We start from the raw sequence: 214 nt of genomic DNA on the forward strand, positions 1-214 counted from the left end.
AGAAGTAAAATTTATTTGATTCCAGAATATATTTGGTAAATAAAACTTATTGAATAGTTGAGCAAAATAAGCGATTTTGTAATAGTTACAAAATTTTTGGTAGTTTCAACCAACCGTCTGTAATAATAGATATTGAAACGATGTAATAGCTGCAAATGAATGAATTTTTCGTTGTGCTGCAACAAAACATACTTATACTGGTAACAAAATAGAA

The 214-nt window shown here is 26.6% G+C and overlaps 1 long non-coding RNA gene across 2 annotated transcripts in view; it reads left to right on the forward strand.

Moving 5' to 3' along the window:
- Positions 1 to 214, forward strand: part of LOC116847515 — a 38,460-nt gene that overhangs the window by 36,430 nt on the left and 1,816 nt on the right. The gene's annotated exons all lie outside the window — the stretch shown is intronic.

This window comes from Odontomachus brunneus, unplaced genomic scaffold (assembly GCF_010583005.1).
Source record: "Odontomachus brunneus isolate Ranch 3 - 2012 unplaced genomic scaffold, Obru_v1 Obru_scaffold_079, whole genome shotgun sequence".
Taxonomy (NCBI): Eukaryota; Metazoa; Arthropoda; class Insecta; order Hymenoptera; family Formicidae; genus Odontomachus; species Odontomachus brunneus.